We start from the raw sequence: 22,259 nt of genomic DNA on the forward strand, positions 1-22,259 counted from the left end.
CTTCCATACATGGCTACACTCCATACAAATACTTTCAGAAACGACTTCCTGACACTTAAATCTATACTCGATGTTAACAAATTTCTCTTCTTCAGAAACGATTTCCTTGCCATTGCCAGTCTACATTTTATATCCTCTCTACTTCGACCATCATCAGTTATTTTACTCCCTAAATATCAAAACTCCTTTACTACTTTAAGTGTCTCATTTCCTAATCTAATCCCCTCAGCATCACCCGATTTAATTTGACTACATTCCATTATCCTCGTTTTGCTTTTGTTGATGTTCATCTTATATCCTCCTTTCAAGACACTGTCTATTCCGTTCAACTGCTCTTCCAAGTCCTTTGCTGTCTCTGACAGAATTACAATGTCATCGGCGAACCTCAAAGTTATTATTTCTTCTCAGTGGATTTTAATACCTACTCCGAATTTTTCTTTTGTTTCCTTTACCGCTTGAACAATATACAGATTGAATAACATCGGGGAGAGGCTACACCCCTGTCTCACTCCTTTCCCAACCACTGCTTCCCTTTCATGCCCCTCGACTCTTATAACTGCCATCTGGTTTCTGTACAAATTGTAAATAGCCTTTCGCTCCCTGTATTTTACCCCTGCCACCTTTAGAATTTGAAAGAGAGTATTCCAGTTAACGTTGTCAAAAGCTTTCTCTAAGTCTACAAATGCTAGAAACGTAGGTTTGCCTTTTCTTAATCTTAAGTTGTAAGGTTAGTATTGCCTCACGTGTTCCAACATTTCTACGGAATCCAAACTGATCTTCCCCGAGGTCCGCGTCTACCAGTTTTTCCATTCGTCTGTAAAGAATTCGCGTTAGTATTTTGCAGCTGTGACTTATTAAACTGATAGTTCGGTAATTTTCACATCTGTCAACACCTGCTTTCTTTGGTATTGGAATTATTATATTCTTCTTGAAGTCTGTGGGTATTTCGCCTGTCTCATACATCTTGCTCACCAGATGGTAGAGTTTTGTCATGACTGGCTCTCCCAAGGCCATCATTAGTTCTAATGGAATGTTGTCTACTCCCGGGGCCTTGTTTCGACTCAGGTCTTTCAGTGCTCTGTCAAACTCTTCACGCAGTATCTTATCTCCCATTTCATCTTCATCTACATCCTCTTCCATTTCCATAATATTGTCCTCAAGTACATCGCCCTTGTATAAACCCTCTATATACTCCTTCCACCTTTCTGCCTTCCCTTCTTTGCTTAGAACTGGGTTGCCATCTGAGCTCTTGATATTCATACAAGTGGTTTTCTTCTCTCCAAAGGTCTCTTTAATTTTCCTGTAGGCAGTATCTATCTTACCCCTAGTGAGACAAGCCTCTACATCCTTACATTTGTCCTCTAGCCATCCCTGTTTAGCCATTTTGCATTTTCTGTCGATCTCATTTTTGAGACGTTTGTATTCCCTTTTGCCTGCTTCATTTACTGCATTTTTATATTTTCTCCTTTCATCAATTAAATTCAATATTTCTTCTGTTACCCAAGGATTTCTATTAGCCCTCGTCTTTTTACCTACTTGATCCTCTGCTGCCTTCACTACTTCATCCCTCAGAGCTACCCATTCTTCTTCTACTGTATTTCTTTCCCCCATTTCTGTCAATTGTTCCCTTATGCTCTCCCTAAAACTCTGTACAACCTCTGGTTCTTTCAGTTTATCCAGGTCCCATCTCCTTAAATTCCCACCTTTTTGCAGTTTCTTCAGTTTCAATCTGCAGTTCATAACCAATAGATTGTGGTCAGAATCCACATCTGCCCCTGGAAATGTCTTACAATTTAAAACCTGGTTCCTAAATCTCTGTCTTACCATTATATAATCTATCTGATACCTATTAGTATCTCCAGGATTCTTAGCTATGATTAAGTTATGCTCTGTGCAAAATTTTACAAGGCGGCTTCCTCTTTCATTTCTTCCCCCCAATCCATATTCACCTACTATGTTTCCTTCTCTCCCTTTTCCTACTGACGAATTCCAGTCACCCATGACTATTAAATTTTCGTCTCCCTTCACTACCTGAATAATTTCTTTTATCTCGTCATACATTTCATCAATTTCTTCATCATCTGCAGAGCTAGTTGGCATATAAACTTGTACTACTGTAGTAGGCATGGGCTTTGTGTCTATCTTGGCCACAATAATGCGTTCACTATGCTGTTTGTAGTAGCTAACCCGCACTCCTATTTTTTTATTCATTATTAAACCTACTCCTGCATTACCCCTATTTGATTTTGTATTTATAACCCTGTAATCACCTGACCGAAAGTCTTGTTCCTCCTGCCACCGAACTTCACTAATTCCCACTATATCTAACTTTAACCTATCCATTTCCCTTTTTAAATTTTCTAACCTACCTGCCCGATAAAGGGATCTGACATTCCACGCTCCGATCCGAAGAACGCCAGTTTTCTTTCTCCTGATAACGACGTCCTCTTGAGTAGTCCCCGCCCGGAGATCCGAATGGGGAACTATTTTACCTCCGGAATATTTTACCGAAGAGGACGCCATCATCATTTAATCATACAGTAAAGCTGCATTTCCTCGGGAAAAATTACGGCTGTAGTTTCCCCTTGCTTTCAGCCGTTCGCAGTACCAGCACAGCAAGGCTGTTTTGGTTAATGTTACAAGGCCAGATCAGTCAATCATCCAGACTGTTGGCCCTGCAACTACTGAAAAGGCTGCTGCCCCTCTTCAGGAACCACATGTTTGTCTGGCCTCTCAACAGATACCCCTCCGTTGTGGTTGCACCTACGGTACGGCCATCTGTATCGCTGAGGCACGCAAGCCTCCCCACCAACGGCAAGGTCCATGGTTCATGGGGGACGAGATTCAATATAAACAAACAAAAATTTATTTGTAACACTGGCCTAAGCCACTCACAATTCCACAAATATCAATCAGGGAAGGCTAGGTGACAAAACACGCCCATTCTGAATTCTTTTAGCCGCGCGGGACTAGCCGAGCGGTCTAAAAGGCGCTGCAGTCATGGACTGTGGCCGGCCGAAGTGGCCGCGCGGTTCTGGGCGCTGCAGTTTGGAACCGCGAGACCGCTACGGTCGCAGGTTCGAATCCTGCCTCGGGCATGGATGTGTGTGATGTCCTTAGATTAGTTAGGTTTAACTAGTTCTAAGTTCTAGGGGACTAATGACCTCAGAAGTTGAGTCCCATAGTGCTCAGAGCCATTTGACCCTGGACTGTGGGCTGGTCCCGGCGGAGGTTCGAGTCTTCCCTCGGGCATGGCTGTATGTGTTTGTCCTTAGGATAATTTAGGTTAAGTAGTGTGTAAGCTTAGGGACTGATGACCTTAGCAGTTAATTCCCATAAGATTCACACACATTTGCACCTTTTTTTAAATTCTTTTACTCCATTTTATCACCGTAAATATAGAGTATTTCTCAAAAAACATTAAAAATGGAAACTGCTGAATTCAGATTTACAGATAAACAACAAACCATAGATTCAATACAAATAAATAAAACGGATAAATTTCTTACAATCCTGGTCAAAGTGACTCACTTAATTTGATCAGCCAGAGAAGGCTACCTGGTGAAACACGTTTCTTCTGTATTCTTTTACTCCGTCTTACCGCCATACATATAGAACATTGCTCAAGCATACATTAAAAATCGAAACTATTCAGTACAGAGTTGCAGATAAACAACACACAATAGGTTCAATGTAAACAAATAAAGATAAATTTCTTGCAACACTGGCTAAAGTGAATCACTTAATTTGAGGACATTCCATGGATGAGGGAAGGCTTCTTGACATATTCAAAATACTGGCGTGGAAAAATAATAAAATACCATTTAACAACTGAGAATTACATTAACATCAAAGTTATTACGTTAAAAAAAACTCCACACGGTGAAACCACGGAAGGCGCAGGTGCAGCAAGCCAAATCTGAATAAGATGAAAAAAATAATGGGCACAACTGGGTAAATTAACGTCCGATTGCTACGAGATAAAACTGAGCTTCTAAAAGGTGCCGTAGCAAAACAGGAGACCTAACATCTCATAACAGTACAGTGAAAAATAATGTTAGTATGTCACAAGATTCACATAAAAGCACAGTGAAAAATAATGTTAGTATAGTGCATCAAAATATCAGGGGATTATAAAACAAAGTAGATGAGCTTCTTGTTTGCTTAGAAGAGTTAGAAACTGAGGGTGGAATAGATGTACTATGCCTGTCTGAACATCATATAGTCACAGGTATGGAAGATGTGAAAATACACAGTGAGTTTTCCAGCATGTACAAACCCTAAGGATTGATCGATGAGAGGATTCTGAAAAAAATGTCTAATGAACTTATGTCCAGAAATGCATGGTTTACATGCTAGAGACCACTTATTCAGTCATACTTTGTTACAGAGACTGCGGTCTAATACACTCTGTAACATGCAGCCACAGTCACAGTATGTGTTGGAAATGGTTTCCATGTGCCTCAGCGCATGCGTGTAAGCGCAGTAGCGTTTTCTGTCTCACGCGTTCACATCGGCCAGGCTGCATCCGAACAGTGCCAAAGGCAGCATGAAAACGCTGCTCCAGTGTCTCCACATCTGGAAAGGGCTCTGCATACACGATACTTTTGAAATGGCCCCATAACAGAAATCGCACGGGCTAAGATCCGGTGAGCGAGCAGACAATGCACTGGATCCCACTGTCCGATCCATCGACCACGGAAGACACGATTGAGATGCGTCCGGACGTTAACGGCGAAGTGGGCTGGAGCAACATCATGTTGCAGCCACACAACCCTTCGAATCATCCATGGCACTTCTTCCATCAGGGGAGGTAAAGTCATCCGCAAGAAACACCGATAGTTCCGGCCTGTTAAGGCGACGTGGAAGGAAGACTGGTCCCAAAATATGGTCGCCAATTATCCTGGCCCACACATTCCAGCTGCACCGATGCTAATTATTTGCTGTCACGATATCCCACAGATGAATGTTATGTAAGTTGACGATATTACTCCGATTAAGGTGCCCTCGCCTGTGAATAGGTTGGATGACACAAATCCCGGAATCGTGGTTGCCTGGTGAAAGGACCAGTGACAAAACTGCTCCAGATGTGGAAATTCTGTCGCTAGTAAGCCCTGCACACGCTGTAAGTAATAAGAATAGTAACAATTGTCATGCAGAACGTTCTGCACGGAATTATGACTTACCCTGCACTGGCGAGCTAACCGCCTGGTACTGACACGGGGATCACCTTCCACATGTTAATCCCAGTTTCCTCCAAGTCTCGTGTCCGAACATTTCGGGTACGTCCTTAATGGTTTCTTACTTCCAGAAACGACCCTGTCTCAGACAAACGGCGAAACACTTTCAAACATTGAATGCTGTGGTTGTCGTCGGCGGGGATAGGTCTCCTACTACAAACTATCTACGCACCGCCTGTTGCCATTTACCATTCCGCAAGTAAACATGTCAGCAAGCTCTCGATTCGAATAAGGAAGCATTGTGTACAACGCTGTATCACATCTACTATAAAGTAAGTCAGCAAACGAAGTGAATCTGGCACAACATCACCAATGACTATGGTAGAAGATTGCGCTAGGGCGTGAGGTGTGGGGAATAGTACCACCCTCTAGGAGGAAAACGTGCATACTATAACTGTGACTGCATGGTACCGCGCGTTAGACCGCAGTCTCTGTAGCAGAGTATGATTGAATAAATTGTCTCTAGCACGGAAACCATGCTTTTCCGGACATAAGTTCATTAGACCTTCTTGTTCTGTATCCCCTCATCGAGCAATCCCTAGGGTTCGTACACCATGGAAAAATCACTTTGGATATATTCACGGTGCAAAACGTGACAATGGGTCCAAAACAATAAAATGTGTGAGGTTCTCCACATGAACACCAAAACAATTCCTTTAAAGTTCGCTTATACGCTAAATCAGTCTCATTTAAAAGTTGTCGGTTCAGCTAAATATCAAGGAGGTATGATCACAAGCAACCTAAACTGGAACCATCATACGGAAAATGTTGTGAGGAAGGGAATCCAAAGAACGCGTTTTATTGGTAGAATACGTAGAAGATGCAGCAAATTAATTAAAGTGACCACCAACAACACACTAGTCCATGCTATTCGTGAGTTATCCTGCGCGGTATGGGATCCATACCAGGTAGGACTGAGGGAAGAAAGGGCAGCTCGTTTTGCATTATCACGAAATAGGGGAGATTGTGTCACGAATATGGTAAACTGTTCAGGATGGAAATCGTTGAAACATAGGCATTTTACATTGCGGAGAGGTGTTTTCGCTAAATTTCAATCGCCAACTTCCTCCGCTGAGTGTCACGATCTTTTGTTTATGCCGAAATGCATAGAAGACACGACCATTGTGATAAGAAACATCAGTGTTTGTATGGAAAGGTTTGATTGTTTATTATTTCCATGCCCTTTTTGAGAGTGGAACGGTAGAGAAATAATATGCCAGTGGTTCAAAGAACCCCTTGCTAAGTACTTAATTGTGAACTCCAGAGTATTCAAGTAGGTGTGGATGCTCACGGAAAGGGTAGCAGGAGGGACCTAGGAGTGCAAAATAAAAGGGTGAAAAGCTTGCAAAGTATTCGTTACTTAGAAGTGTGCCACAATTTGTTTTATCTTAGGAGAGAGAGAAAAAAAATATGTTCAGAACGAAGAATGGATTATAGGTAAGTGGATATAAAAGAATACGGTTTCATAGATTTTGAGGGGAATGATGGAGGACATAAGGAAAGCAGAAATTAGACTAAAACGGATAGTTCAACGGTTCAAATGGCTCTGAGCACTATGCGACTTAACGTCTGAGGTCATCAGTCCCCTAGAACGTAGAAGTACTTAAACCTAACTAACCTAAGGACATCACACACATCCATGCCCGAAGCAGGATTCGAACCTGCGACCGTAGCGGTCGCGCGGTTCCAGACTGAAGTGCCTAGAACCGCACGGCCACAGCGGGTGGTTAGTTCAATGGAAACCACTACATCTGTTGATAACGTTTTGCGAGAACGGAGTCGAAAGCCAATTGAGGTGGTAAAGTAAGAGAGGCGAGAGATAGTCAGAGAGAGAATGGTGGAGAAATTAACAATAAACAAATGTAAGGCGAAATCGTTTGCATAGGTTTTTGAGAACGGAGGGTGTATTAATGGATGGAGGGGAAGAGACAGATGTATTTGAAATAACACAAAAGACTTTTAAAGCGTCCATCTAAACCGACCACTTTGTAAGTATTTAGACAGGATCCAAATGAAACAGAAATAGAATATTTAACAAATGTATATTCGAGAGAAGCTCACTTCAATTAAAAAGGCAACTCAATAAAACTAATTCAAATTTTATCTGTTGCCAAGTGATCTTCCACTGGCTCTCATTGAAAAAAAAACGAAGAAAAACGATATAACAAAATGTTTTACGGACTTAAATATTTTATCCAGAGCCCCACGTTATTTTGTGCTTCTATCATGCGCCTTGGCATAGAATCTATAAGCCGTTGGACGTAGCAGCCCCAAAGAGTGCCAGCTATAGTTGATTGGTTTTGTAGCCAGTTCTCTGTTAACGTACTGGTGACCTCGGCCACATGTTTTCCATAGGCTTCATATCAGCAGCCCGTGGTGGCCATGATGTTGGCGTCAAGCGAGAGCTGCTGCTGAACGAATGCAGGCTTGTGAAAGGAATGATGGTCCTCTTGCAATGTGAAGTCCCGCCCCCCCTTTCGTACAGCATTCGCACTGACAAAAGCATCACATTTTCCAGTATGTGGACGTACTGCTCGCTGTCGTGAGTTCCTTCTATCCTGTGACGAATTCCTGGTCCTCTGGCAGAAATCCATCCCCAGCAGTAAGCAAATAGCCGCCCACTTCTCGTCGTGGTTACATATTCGCGTCGATGGCGAGTCCCTTCCGACCTGTAAATGACTCTTGAACCGTCGTTACTGGTGGAAAACACCTTCTCGTCAGTGAATAAGACGCTATCTCACGACGCACACAGACGGAGCTCCGCAAATGATAGCCGGTATAAAACATCGTTTTCGCTGAGCTCTTGTTGCACGGCGGATTTCCCTGTTCTTAGATATCTTCTGATTATTTAATACTTTGAAGAATAATTATTACGATGGAAATTTGCTGGCGCCTCACAAGAAGCGAAACGGTAGTGAGTTCGCTAGGGACGTGTGTCTCAGCCAATTTACGCACAGAACGAACACTCCAGACAGTCAGGCTTATGGTTTTTCTTATACACAAAAAATCTGTGAGACATAACGCTGGATTACTAGGTGATACTTTTTCTAGCCTTGAAGCTATTTACCTCCTCTTCTGGTTTGAAGACAATGTTACGGCGTCCAACTCCTTCTGCTTAATTTCTCGCTTTTCCGAAGTATTACAGATACCGGTGATACAGACAGATAGGTCAGTTTGAAACGTCCCCTTTTTGACAATTTTTTTACAACTGTGCTTAACCTGACACAAAAAATTTTTTTTTTTTAGCGCAACGCAATCTGACTTTCAAAATCTCTAGAAGAGAATGGCCCTGACTAACATTAAACTATCTCTTTCACAAATCACTTACCTCACAAAAATCTTCGCTGCTCAAGCTACTGCAATACAGCGAGCGCCACTACTGCCAGCTAAATAAAAGATTCAAACTATGGAAGGCACTAACTACTGATGGGGATAGTTAGCAAATGAAAGATATTAATAGAGAACAAACAATGTATTTACCTTGATATCATGACAAATTACAAAACTGCGCCATCTCTCTCCCCACATCCACCACTGCTGGCGGCTCACCTCCAACTGCGCAACGTTACGCGCTGTTCACAGCCAGCTGCCTAACACTACAATGGTTGAGTATTACAACAATGCAAAGCAGCCACAGACTGCACACGGCACAGCCGGTGTTTTTCATACTGAGGTGGCGTTACCAATAAAAAAACCTAAACAGCCTACTTACATAGCCCCCATGCTCCCCACAAAAAATTTTACAAATTTTGTTGGGCACTGGCCAATACATATTTGTTAAAATTTTTTTTCACAATTACAATAACAAAGAAATCAAATGCACACACTTATTGATACAATGTTGGTCAAAAGCTAAAATTTTCTCACAGTCCATAAAGACAGTCCTGATCATTCATCACATTGCAGTGTTTTTCTCAAAGTCTGAGCAGTAAAAGAAAATGCACACGGAAGTAGTGGATTTCCATGCAGTCTTGAAGAAGTATCGTTTTCCTTCCAACGGAAAGACAGTGCTGACTCTCGACATGCTGACAGGTAATGGGCCACAAGAGAGCAAACCCACAGCGGAGTCAGTCGAAGTTTTGAAGAGTATTGGTGGGTAGGTCATCACAGAGCAGACCCACTGTAGTCCTGGTAGAGATTACGGTATTGGTGGGCCACCATAGGTGCAGACCCACTGCAGTCCTTGTAGAAATAATGGTATTGGTGAGTCATCAAAGGTGCAGACCCACTGCAGTCCTTGTAGAGATAATGGTACTGGTGAGTCAGCAAAGACGCAGACCCACTACAGTCCTTGTAGAGATAATGGTACTGGTGAGTCAGCAAAGACGCAGACCCACTGTAGTCCTTGTAGAGACGGCCAGCAGCCATCTGTTGCGACTGTGCAGGTGCACAATCACCATCGAAGAGTCTTGCGGATAATGTAGCAAGTCCATAACCACCACTTGTGCACTCACAAAGTTTTTGGAATTGTCCTCAGAACCAGCAATGCTGTTATCCAGTCCCTTGCTGAATTATTAACACACGTGCAAACACTAACAGTCCCTACTTCTCACATATTGTCCATATACTATGACCAATAGAAACGTGTGCAGTGAAATGTAACTTACAAGTTACTTAATTTGATGACCTGGTGTCAATTACAATTTTATAACATAAGAACACAATAACAAAGGTACAAAACACATCATTCAAGAACATAACAATACAAATAACAGTTGCGGTAATAGGGGCTTTACAAAAGAATAGAAATAAACATATACATCAGTGTTACAGGAATTATGACATAATTTCATACATAAAAGATCAGAATAACTTTTGAAACATCAACTTCACACCTAAGCATTAACACAGAACAGATAAATGTCTAATCATCTTTACAAAGTAAATAACATATTATCAATGCAAATTATATTTGAGGATCACAGTATTCCTGATCATAGTGAATGTAGCTTAGTATTAGAAGAAGAAAAAATTCTATGAAACTACACAAAGACAGGAAGAAAACAAATACACAAGGGTACACAAACACATAGTGGGATAACACAATGGAAAGGACAGGGTTCGTTTTCAGTGTAACTTTTGGTACTGCAGTATTTTGTGAACAAAACCTTTTTTGTTCTTGGCGATCTCTCTTCGTTCATCATTATTCCCAAATGGTCCTATCTGTACCTCTTTTCTGTATTCTAACCATATTTCTTTCAAAATAATTATTTCTCATTGTACAATACTCATTTTGGCCCTATCTGTTTCTTGTGGCTTCTCAATGCATTTCTTCCAATTCATCATAGTTAGTTTCTTATATAGTCTACCCCCTCTTAAGCTAACTTAAATCTACTGAGCTCAGATGCTAAACTAAGGGACGAGGCAATGCAGCAGCACATAACAAATTAACACAAACAGCAATGACAAAAAAAACGCAGATTTGCGAAGCAAGCAGCATTAAGAAATTAGCAAAGCAATTGTAATATTACAACTAATCTAAGGCAATGTGCAACAAATAATAACAAGAAATCATTAGTAAAACTGGCTTAACAGAATAATACAAAGTCAAATTCAATAACACTATGCCTGGCAAACAGCAGCAACTTATACCTAAATATGACATAGCTCAAGCAGAAAAAATAGTACACTAAAGATAACAATGCAGATAAGGGAAATGTATAATCACATCTTAATGTCTAAGTAATTAAAGTGGTGCACCACAAAAACTAATTCTAAAAAAAATTACTCAGTACTTGAAAAGAAAATTATGTATGCAGTTCCTGGTATTAGTCCCTTCTTATTGTTCTTTCCATTCCAAGAGCTCCTTTTTCGAAGAATGTGGATTACAAAATTATTATTTAATAGATCTGCAGACAGAAAATATTTATATTAGTACATCTATAAAATTTTATTTTAACCAGTGCTGCAGTGCAGCTAGAAACTAGATATTAAACAAAATGGGCAAAGCAAGGCGTGAAACGTCATTCACTAGCCATATGGCATTTCTCTCAATTAGCACGACAATAGCCGTGAAATGTTGCGATGCTTTCTACAAAGGAACGTCAATAGCGATTATAATGGCCTCTTTTTTCTTCTACCTGTGCCGCTGGAAGGCTAATGGTTTTTTTTTGTTCGGGCGGCTGTCGCCCAGGTGTCTGACACAGCTGTGTGCCCACGACGTATTACGTGCAGGTGGTCACTTAACTTTCGTACGGAAATATTTACGACAGCAGTTTCCGCTACAATGGCAGTCTTAAATAAAAATATTTCACAGGTCAAGAATTAGCGTTGCAAACCTGTAAAAACAAAATCCCATGAATATAACAGTGTCCAAAAAATTTTCGTCGGCATTGTGATACATTCACGCATTTACACACATTTCATAATTCTAAAAGTACGATTCTCGGTTTCCAACATACGTCTTCACAAGGCAGAGTTCCTAACCGCTACTCATTACTCCTTACCTTATTACACATATACAAATTCGTCGACGCTTCTTCAATACTTCATCATTAGATACATAGCATAATCAAATTCTTCATATAACATTAGCTTACTAATCATAAACATACCTCAAAAACATAATACACATCGTCGTCGTAAAAAATAACATCATAACACCTCAGTCAAATCTCAAAATCGTCGTAGCTTCCTCCAATAGTTTCAAAACCTAAAAAAAATTCTCTGCTCATTTCAAAAGTGTCATCTGCCTCAAACGTACTTTAAAATCATGATTCCATACCAAACACATCATTCAAAGCTCACATTGTATCACAATGGTTCCGAAAAAATATGAACAGTTTACAAAGTACAGACAAAATACAATTTCATACGTATGAAGTTATTCAACTGTGTAATTACATAAACATCTGTCACTGACGTAGTAAAAAAAATGTTTGTCTCTCTCAGTTAAATGATCTGATAGCTGTGTAATACTGTGTTGGAGAAATATGGTACCGATGTGTAAAGTTGTATAAGCAAATACCATATTAGCTAGGGTTCCTTGTGGTTGCCACACACATGGTACACAAAGTAAGCGTGTACCCCCCTGAGGATTAATGTAATTATACCCTCAGGTGTTACAGATTACAGCAATGGAATGAAATGTATCACAGAAAACCTTCTTTGTAATTAAAAAATCTTTAAAAGTAAGTGTTTTAAGTATAAGATTAATCACTCAAATGCGTGTACTGTAGCGCTAAACTGTGCGTCTTGTCGCAACATAATCTCTGTGGAAGTGTCGTAGTTATCGTCCTCCGAAAGCTAAGTTCTGCAGAAGTCAATGTACTTACCTCATGCTAAACAAAAGTGAAATGCTTTGCGTATAGATATCTTAGTTATTACGCTTATTGTTGTGATGAAGAAAGTACTGTACTGTAACGTATTGTTGTGCCACGAAAAAGGCTGTCTCATTGTTGCCATACCACAAAAGTTACTACTAAAACATGTTTTTCTTTCCTGAAGAATTCAGAAAACTGTGCAGATATAAAACAGATACACCGCAAAAGCAACAAGATGAATTGTGTCACACATTAGTAGCGTCGTGATAAAATCGTGTAGCTGTCACATAAACTAACCACTGTGTCATCTGGTATCTCACAGAAAGTACTTTAAACCCAGAATGTATTTTCAAGTAAACCAAAATGTTGGATTAAAAAAAAAAAGCAGATTATCTTTCAATAAACGGTTTTACGTGTGAAATGTGGTGTAAACCTTTACTCTTCCTAGTACGCAGAGTTTCAACTTCAACGCAATTATCATGTGGTATACGTCGGATTCTGTAAGGTCCATTGTAAACTAGAAAGAATTTGTGACTCAAGTGTTTCTTCTTATGTGACAATGAATGAGCTTTAATGAGAACTTTCTGACCAATATACAATTTCTTTGCATTTGCTTCACCGTGTAGTTTTCTCCTTTTATCTGCTGCAGATTTTATATTTTTAAGAGCCAAATCAATTATGTCTTTGTGTCGAAGTTTACGTGTATTCGGGAAAGGTACAAGCTCTCTGATTCTGTTCGGTGGTTTTTCATTCTTCAGTACAAGAGTAGGTGGTAAAGCAGTGGAGTCATGAGGCATTTCATTCAGCACGTTTTGAAATAAGTGTAAATATCTGTCCCAATGCTGATGCTTTCTGTGACAATAAAGTCTGCAAAGCTTATTGATTTCTTTCATAATCCGTTCGGAGGGGTTACAATGTGGTGAGTACAATGAAATAAAAACAGGTTTGATTTTATGGTTGCGAAGCATGCGAGACCAAACAGCAGATCTGAATTGCGGTCCGTTATCTGAAATGACTTTAGCAACGTGGCCAACTTCACGTAAGAAATTTTTAACAAAGGCGTTGGATACAGATCGTCCAGTGGCTTTACGTAACGGAGTGAAAGAAACAAATTTTGAAGTAAGTTCAACAGCGACTAGAACGTACGAAAATCCATTCGATGTTCTGACAAGGGGTCCCAATAGATCAACTGCAGCAAATTCTTTTAATTTAGAAGGAATAATAGGAAACAACGGAGCACGATGTGAGACAGTAGATGGTTTCGCCTTTTGACAAAGTTTACAAATAGACAAGACTCTTCGAATTCTCTTTTCCATATTGTTAAAATAACAAGTCGTTCGAAGAATATGATAACATTTTCGTGGACCAAAATGTGCGTGGCTGAAATGAATGTACCAAATGAGCTTATTAACAAAATCGTCAGGAATGCAAAGTACCCATAGCTTGTCATCAACAGTGCAGCGTTTGAACAGTATGTTGTTTCTAACCAGATAATAATGCCGAATCTGTGTGTGTGTCTTTTCATGCCATTTGCTTTTGATGTCTTTCCAAATCGGATCTTTATCTTGTTCATGAGCAATGTCCTTTAAAGATGTGGTGATGAAGTTTTCAAAGGCGACTTTCTGAATGTAAAGAATACTGAAATTTTTCTCGAGGTTGCCTTCTGTGTTACTTTTCTCAAGCCCAGCCGGTGCACGTGACAGTGCGTCCGCAACAATGTTCTCCTTGCCGGGAATGTAGACTATTGTGAAGCAGAATTCTTGCAGAAACAATGCCCAACGTTTTAACCTGTCATGATTTAATTTTGAAGACATAAGAAATTGTAATGCACGATGATCACTGTATACTTTTACGTGCTTACCAGAAAGAAAGAAACGGAATTTGTTAAATGCCCAAACGATAGCTAAAGCTTCTAATTCAGTAACGGAATAATTTTTTTCAGATTTTGTTAGCACTCGGCTAGCAAAAGCAATGGTTTTCTGAACAGTAGTGTCATTTTCTGTGGCTTCTTGAAATAAATGGGCACCAAGACCGACTTTAGAAGAATCCGTGCTAAGGCAGAAATCTTGTGACAGATCTGGATGAGCTAGAATTGGCGCGTTAAGTAGCGATTCTTTCAAAGAATTGAATTCCAACTGTGCTTCTTCGTCCCAGTTCCAAATAGTATTTTTTCCAGTGAGAGAACAAAGTTTTGGTGTAACAAGGATTTGCATATTCAGAAAACGACGGTAAAAATTTACGAGACCTAGAAAACTGCGGACTTGTCTTTTTGTGGATGGAACTGGAATGGCTCTGATTGCTTCTAATTTTTCAGGATCCGGCTGAATGCCTTCAGAAGAAATAATATGTCCCAAAAACCTCACCTTTGACCTACCGAATTCAGACTTTTCCAAGTTAACTGTAATTCCAGATTCTGCAAAAATACGTAACAAACTGTTGAGGATGCGATTATGTTGTTCCCATGAAGCTTCTGCTATTAGAATATCGTCCACATATAAGGTGATGTGACGTTTTAAGAACTCAGGTAATATGGAATTTAGCCCGCGAATGAATGCTGCTGAAGAAATGTTCAAACCAAAAGGAAGTTTCCGAAACTGATAACAAACGCCGAAACAAAGGAAAGCTGTGTATTTTCTACATTCTGGATGAAGTTCGATCTGATAAAAGCTGGATCTGAGATCAATGGAAGACAACACATTTACACCATTGAAATTTTGAAGAAGTTCTTCCAACGTTTGCGGCCTGTCTGTTTCAGGAATAATGATAGTATTAATTTGTCTCGAATCTAAGACAAGCCTGATTGATCCATTTTTCTTCTCAACAACATGTAATGGATTGTTGTATGAGCTTACTGCAGGCTCAATAATGCCCTCGTCAAGCATAGATTGTATTTCTGTTCTAACACGGTCCCTATAGTGCGCCGGAATTACGTATGGTCTAACACAAAATTTAGTATGCTCACGAACACGAAATTGGTATTGAAATCCCTTGATTGTTCCTGTTTTATGAGTAAAAACTGTGGAATGTGCTTGTAAAATCTCAAAAAGGTCTTGCCTATCATTGTCATTACAATTCTCAATTGTTTGAATTTTATTCTGAATTAACTCATTAGTATCAAATGCGCCGTCGATATCACCCCTGTCAGTACTTGCAGAGTGATTGTTAGTGTCAAGTTCCGTCGAAAATTCCGAACTGTTGTCTAACAGGAGGTAAAGCCGATTAATTTCTTCGTCATGGTTTGAGAGCCAATCTTCAAAATTCAAAGCTACTGACTTACCTTCTTTTTCTAAACTTATTTCAGCATCGTGAAAGCTTAAGATTGCTTTGTATTTATTCAAAAAGTCTACTCCCAGTATAATTTCCGTCGACAATAATGGAACAATAAGAAAGTTCATAGAGAAGCTGTGGCTTTGACAAAAGAATTCTAAGTAGGTTTGTTGGCGTACATCTACACTTTTTCCAAAGATTGCACCTTGTAATTTAATCTTACGTAACGGAAGTGTGGGGCAATCGTTCGATATGTTGCATTTTCTAAAAGCTGTTTCACTAATTACTGAAATGGGACTGCCAGAGTCAAGTACTGCCGTAAATTTTACGTCATTTACTGTAATGTGAATCACAGGATATGCAATGTTGTTATGTTTTACGTCGTGTTCTTGGAGTAAGATGTCCCTAATGTCTTCCATTTTTACGTAATTACTTGCTACGGCAGCTGCGTCGTTAGTGTCACACGTGCGTTTCGTGGCTGCCAGCTGTATGAGTCACTGCCTATTGTCTCTTTGTTGGCGCGCGTCGTTATTGGGGTTTGGAGACCTAACTTCTACAAATTCACCGTGACGAGACGGCCCTGCCCTGCTTAAATCCCGCCAGTTCTGATGCAATTCAGGTCTGTCGTTACGATCACATCGTCTGTCGTCATGTCGGTAGTTTCTGTGGTTTCTTTCTTGTCGGTTAAGTGGTGGAGAATTTCTCCCTGAATCGTAACTGCGCGCTGGACCGTTGCGTCTAAAGTTATTCTGTCCCTCGTAATAATAATTGTTTTGGTTCCCATATTGTCTGTTTCTCTGATTGTCTCTGTGATAGTCATTACCGCGGAGAGGTGATCTTTCCCTGTAATTATTACTACTCTGCCAACGGTTGTCATACGGGTGGTGTCTGTTTTGGTCACGATTTGTGTTGTGAGAATAGCCTTGTCGTGTCCAGTTCTTGTTTCTGTCGTCACGGAATTGTGACGTATGTGACCTGTAATTGTTGTGTTCCTGTTCTCGCGTTCCGCGATTGTCAGTGTCAATTTCCAGTTCTTGTAACAGTCCTTGAAATGCTTCAATGTCGTCTTTGCAACGTCCTGCCAAAATAATGTGTCGCAAATGTTCAGGCAGTTTGATTAAGCAAATGCGGATGAGTTCTGAGGGGCTGTATGGGTTTGACAGGTACTGATTCTTGTGCAACATGTCTTCAAAATATTTCACAAGACTGGAGAATTCAGATTGTTCGAAATGTTTCATCATTATGATGCCATGTTTTACTCGGTCTTGTGTGGTTTGAGACCAATATGCTGAGAGGAAGGCATGGTAAAATTCTCCTTCACTATGACAATCGTGAATGACCGAACGCATTCTTACAGCTGGTTCATTCTCTAAATAGCCACACATAAATTCTAATCTGTGTTCTAATGACCAGTTGGGGGGAAAACAATGAGAGAATTGATCGAGCCACGCTTGTGGATGAATGTCGTTGGCAGAATTCTTAAACGTTTTGAATTTACGTGTAGTAATGAACAGCTTATAGTCAAAGTCATCATGTCGGCGAGTCGCATATCGCTCATTGTTAGGTCGTGTCGGCCGTTCCATCTCAAAATTCGGTGCGCATTGCCAGTTTCTTTCATAACTTCCGAAATGCCCTGTGTTATTATTTTGTGGCTGTTCCGCATTTCTATGTCCCTCTTCCCGTATTGGGGCGCGAGTGTCCTCTGAAATACGTAATTCTTGTATTACCTGTGTCAGCTGATCTTGTACTTCGCGGATTTCTCTTTTGTACTGTGTATTGATTTGATTTTGATTTTGTTTGAATTTTCTAATTTGTTCATACTCTTCTGTGTCAGTGAAGGCTACAGGTCTTGTGTCCTTCAGATCATCATCTACCTTTGTAGATAAGTTAGTGACCTGATCCGAAAGTTCGGCTACTTTCTCCGACAGTGAACACATTTCCTCAGTGTGTTTTTCTGAACCAAGTTTCAGAGTGTCCATTTGTGTTGAAATCGAATCTACTGTGTCCTTCAAGTTTTCCTGAGTTTTTGCAAGTTGCATAACCGAATCGGTAGATGCAACTGAGTCAAATTTAGCTTGCAAGGTCTCATGATTTTCATGAACAGTAGTTTGCAGTTCTTTTATGGCTGCTTCGTGATTCTGTAGTGCATTTTCATGACGCGAAAAAATAGGTTGGAAATGCTCACAAATTTGTGTTTTTACGTCATTACAGACTTTTTGACATTTCGATTCAATGTGATGTAACTCAGTAGTTAAATCCTCACGTGTTTGTTCAAGTGTGGTGTCTAACTTTTTGAGATTTTGTTCCACTGTGTCTAACTTTCGAAGATTTTGTTCCATTGTGTCTAACTTTTGAAGCTTTTGTTGTGTTTGTCCCATTTGTTGTATTAATTGTAATAACAATGCACTGGTGTCTGGAACATGTTCCTCAGTGCTTTTCGGCAGTGAATTTGCACCGGAAACATTCACATTTTGACAAGCAGAAAATGTGTCTTGACTTATTTGAGAAAACGGTGAGGATCCAAAACCTGAATCTACAGTATTTGCGAGATCGTGTCGCGTCATTTCGGATTCCTGAGCCGAGCTATTGCCGACCGATCGATCGATAATGCTTCCCTCTTCACTAATTGTTTCACTGTCCACGCCATTGTTTGAAACCCGCTCCATTTCCCTATGCGCAATTACCAAATTACTACTATTAACATTAGTTAATTCATTATTCTGCGGGGCTAACATATTGCTTTCGTCTTCACTGTCATTTCTCAATTTACTTTGGAGCGTAGTGTTACGTTTTTCACACGCCATTATTGTCACAGTATTTCACACGACAACACAGAAAAACTCAATTTGAAGAGCAAAAATAAGAGAACACATTAACATAACACTGAAAATAATATCTAGTTAATTGCAGCTGCGAAATACTTGGTGCAAATCTACATGCATACCACAACTGTTTTACTGTACAACAATGAAAAACTACAACTACAAAGGAAATTCCCTCTATGATTACGCGCTAGCAATAAACAAAATCTACACTAATTACACAAACTACAAGGAAAAAATCAGAAGATTCCAGTGAGGTATCCTCGGCTAAGGGTCGACATATGAAACGTCCCCTTTTTGACAATTTTTTTACAACTGTGCTTAACCTGACACACAAAATTTTTTTTTTAGCGCAACGCAATCTGACTTTCAAAATCTCTAGAAGGGAATGGCCCTGACTAACATTAAACTATCTCTTTCACAAATCACTTACCTCACAAAAATCTTCGCTGCTCAAGCTACTGCAATACAGCGAGCGCCACTACTGCCAGCTAAATAAAAGATTCAAACTATGGAAGGCACTAACTACTGATAGGGATAGTTAGCAAATGAAAGATATTAATAGAGAACAAACAATGTATTTACCTTGATATCATGACAAATTACAAAACTGCGCCATCTCTCTCCCCACATCCACCACTGCTGGCGGCTCACCTCCAACTGCGCAACGTTACGCGCTGTTCACAGCCAGCTGCCTAACACTACAATGGTTGAGTATTACAACAATGCAAAGCAGCCACAGACTGCACACGGCACAGCCGGTGTTTTTCATACTGAGGTGGCGTTACCAATAAAAAAAACCTAAACAGCCTACTTACAAGTTGAAATAAAGAACTAATCAGCGCTCTAAACAGAAACTCATGGCCTCTCTTTATCATGGACGGGAAAAGAGAGATGAAACATCCGATAGGAGTTTTTACAAAACGTAAAAAAATAATGTTCTTCATTTTTTTCTCGATAACTTCGCAGGCTTGATTCCTGTAGCCGTACCGCGTTTTAATCTTTGATGAAAACTACTTAGATGAATTAATGGATAAAAATAAACGGAGAAAAATAAAACATTTACTGGTATTGGTAAACCAGCATAAGCCCCAATACAATCCCCCCCCCCCCCCTATTGCATACTGGTGTGGTCCAAGGTTACTGGACGACAGTATACAGTAGCGGTGTCCGTTCTACGTGCAATCAAGACATATTAAAATTTATTTTTAATCATAACTTATATTTTATCTTTGGCCAGACCAGGGTTTAAAATACCTTTATTAATGGCCTAACTTATTTTAATGTTTACCCTAGACGTGACAGCTCTCTCATATTTTACAGTTTTACAGTTTTATTTACATATTCTGAATGTTTAATTTGCAAGTCCATTCCACTACAAAGCGCATGTTGAAAGTTAGAGTCCGACGCTTAATTATTGCGAAATAACCACTACACGCCTCTTCCAGGGCTACACACACACACACACAAAATGGCTCTGAGCACTATGGGACTTAACTTCTGGGATCATCAGTCGCACACACACACAACGCGCGAGCGTTAAGCAATGTTTCATACGCGCGCGCCGCGTAAATCCGCTTGTGCAACAGGGCTAGGCAGTACAATTTGTTTTCACAGGTTTTGGATACCGACAAATTTCACGTCGTCAAAATTTCCGTAGAGCTGCTCCTGAGGACAGCGTGTATAGGCGAGTGCGTGATTGAGAGTTTTCGATGCTTCAATGGAAAGACCCGTCATTTCCGACCTCTGGTACTGAACTACGTCATGTGTCATATATTTCAGTGTCCAAGACCAGCGCGTACATTCATCAGGTCGAGATCTCACCAAATTTCAGGTACGTCCATAAACATTTTCACCTTATACGGTCCCTTGTAGTAAAGTCTAACGCTCCTCGCCGTTAGAACGAACCGAAATCGTTTGGCTCGTTGTAAGCACCCACACCTTTACTCACTATGACATACGTAAATGCAACCTGTTTACAGCACATACCAAGCGCCTGAAAGCATTACAGTTCAACATCATATGATTTAACCTAAACATACATAAGCCTATATCTAAGTGCTGCTGACACGTCGGGTACATATAGGGTACAATTTATACATATTCATATCTAGATCCCCCATAACATTCGTAACTTGTGCAAAAAACATTTCAGTAGCACTGTATGTCTTTAAGATTTTACTTTCGCCCTTAGGACGCATATAACAACATCTTATGACATTTTAAATACACAATACAGAACATTTTCGTTGACCATTGAAAGGCTGTTTGTCCCTTACGGATTTGTCATGAGCAGGTAATTCTTTTAACCTTTGAGTTCAAGGGATAGAATTACCTTACTTAAAATAATGATTAAAATTGTTTTTTTTTTCAGTTTCAAGGTTGTTGATATGCGTAAACCACTGTCCTTACATTTCGTCTGACTCACTTACCTGTAAATCCAGAATGATAACGAAAGAAAATAAATCTTCATTACGCGTTAACCAATACAAGCAGACATAGCTACGCTTAGCCACATCTCTCTCAAGTCTGCTAGGAAAGCGTCTTTTGATCTACAAGGAATGGTGACAGGGAGAGGGAAGAAGCATTTTGTTTTTATTTGCTGCCGAAATCCATAATCTACATACCATAGAATAACTGAGTAAGTTTTTTTCTTTGTGCACACTTCTTTCCATCTTTCTGAAACTACTTACTTAATGTTTGCTGAACTAAGAGCAGAATTCTGACAGTGCAGTGTCGTATAAGTTATTTATATTACTTGTTTGGAAGTACCTGTAGTGAGCGTAATTCAGTGTAAGTAACTTACATCCATATCTTCAGGATATTACTCTTGTGTATGTAACATACTTAAATATGTCACTACGAAGGTTGTGCCGAGTTGTAGCTTGCGCTATTTATACGCGGTCTCATCCGTCTTTTCCTTAATAGTACCAGACCTAAACATCACTTAACAACATTGTAGGTACTGCAATCTCTTCATATATATATATACACACTCATTCACACTGTCACATTCATACAAATGTAAATAAAATTACTCATATTGCGGTCTAGTCCGTTTTCTTTGGTACTAGCTACCTAAATTCCCCTTCCTATCTTTACCAGGGCGTGTCCTTGCAGGGCTACCTGGAAAAGAAACTTAATAATAACTTAAAAATTGAGAATGCAGTCGCTCCTCGGCTAAGTAACGTATCATTTTTCTCCTCATACACAAATCTTTTTACTTTAAATACATGGATGCGTAAATTAACAAACTCCCTTTTAATTCACAAAACCAATCCTTCGTTTATAAGAGCGCAAATATTCAGAACATATCCGTGGTTTCAACTTAGCTTTTTCAGTCCTTCCATATTCATAATACAATTACACTCGCAATTAATAAGTGTTGTTGTAGACGGCCTAAACCTTATTACCTCTTTAGTTTTTTAAGAATGTGACCATATTCCTACAGTTATTCTTTCTTTCGTTGTAAATCTGCACTTTCCTTATAGTGTTATTTATTGCGTATATAACTACGGTGTAAATTTGTAAATACTGTAAATAGTAGTGTAGTATGTAGATAGGTTTTTGTAGTTAGTTATTCTTTCTTCCTCTGTAAATTTTCTTTTATTTTGAACCTTCTTACTGTATTAGTTTCATCCTTATAGTGTAGACGCCTTCATTTTAAT

This window comes from Schistocerca nitens, chromosome 7, assembly GCF_023898315.1.
Source record: "Schistocerca nitens isolate TAMUIC-IGC-003100 chromosome 7, iqSchNite1.1, whole genome shotgun sequence".
In the NCBI taxonomy this organism is placed as follows: Eukaryota; Metazoa; Arthropoda; class Insecta; order Orthoptera; family Acrididae; genus Schistocerca; species Schistocerca nitens.